Here is a 1,421-nt window from a genome sequence, read left to right as displayed (position 1 = left end):
CTTTGAGGGTGTGTTAACAGCTTTTTCCTCTTTAGGATACACAGGGTGTAGTCTGCACTGTGCAATGCGCTGATGCGGGCAAAATCCCCATAGTCGCTCCTCCTAGAGGTATTCATTAAACAGTGATGTAAGAGAGACACCAACTGGTCCACATTGTTCACTCCACCCTATCAGTTATGTTGCGTTTCTCCAGCACTAGTAGTGTTATTTTGCATTTGTACAATAAGTATATATCTCGAAAACATATCATGGTCATATTTTATTATGAAAAAAATTATGTATTTTTTTATAAATATAAATACATATAATTTAATCTAATCATTTTCTAACAATTAATAAGCAAAATAAAGCTATATTTTATTATTTGTAAAATGCAGAGGATTACCAAATGCAAAATAAATTAAAAAAAGAATTAAATTAAAATCTATATTTTTTTTCTTTTGTAAATTGTTTAAAGTCAAAGTCAACTTTATTGTCAATGTTGTTATATATAATGGGCACTGAAAATTACATTTTCGTTTCCTCAAGCCCTTGGGGTAAGACATCAACATGGCAGTATTAAAAAATTATATAGAAAAAGTTTAGTAAAACAATTAAAGTAAAAAGCATGCTTGTAATAGTAGGGCTAGCCTATTTTTGCGAGTTCTTTTTATTAAAAAAGTTATTGTGTCTGGTATTAATAATCTCAAATATCTCAAATATATAAAAGTAATGAGAAACTAATAAAAATAATCTTTATTTATAACAAATATTACAAACAAATCCCAAAGTAATGGTTGAAATGTTTATATATTGTTAACAACAGTCAAAGATAAAGCAAATTATTAAATAATGTAAAATTATAAAAGACATTACTTCTAATTTTAAAATTTGAGTGTTAAAAAAAATAAGTGATCTCAATGAAGAAAAGAAAAAAGTAAAAGCGTACTTTTTTATTACTTTAAAAAATATTATGTTATAGTGAATTTCTTTTTTTTTTACAAAGTAGGATTATAAAACTAATAGCTAATCTTTTCGATTATAAATAAACACGTTTGTAAGTAAATTGATTACCATTTATATTACCAAGGTTTCAATAATACATTTTCGAAAGGACGGCTATTATGTTGCTTTCTCCTCCATCTACTGTAAATGAAACAGACATGCTTACCAAAATAAAACCTTTATCCAAACATATTATATAAGCGTATTTACATTTGACAGTTGATCTGATAGCAGCAGCATGCAACTGTAAACACAGAGATAAACAGGTAAAACACAGAGGTTACTCGAGTTCATTCGTCCTAACATCAGTGCGCGACATGGCCACTCCCATTGTAAGGTCGGATTGCCACGAGGCTACGCCCACTTACGCACATCCGCATTCTGATTGGCTAGCGCGCACGAACGGAGGCGTTGACTTCCGGTATGCGGAGGCTGGA

This window comes from Paramisgurnus dabryanus, chromosome 17 (genome assembly GCF_030506205.2).
Source record: "Paramisgurnus dabryanus chromosome 17, PD_genome_1.1, whole genome shotgun sequence".
In the NCBI taxonomy this organism is placed as follows: domain Eukaryota; kingdom Metazoa; phylum Chordata; class Actinopteri; order Cypriniformes; family Cobitidae; genus Paramisgurnus; species Paramisgurnus dabryanus.
This window is presented reverse-complemented; position numbering follows the sequence as displayed.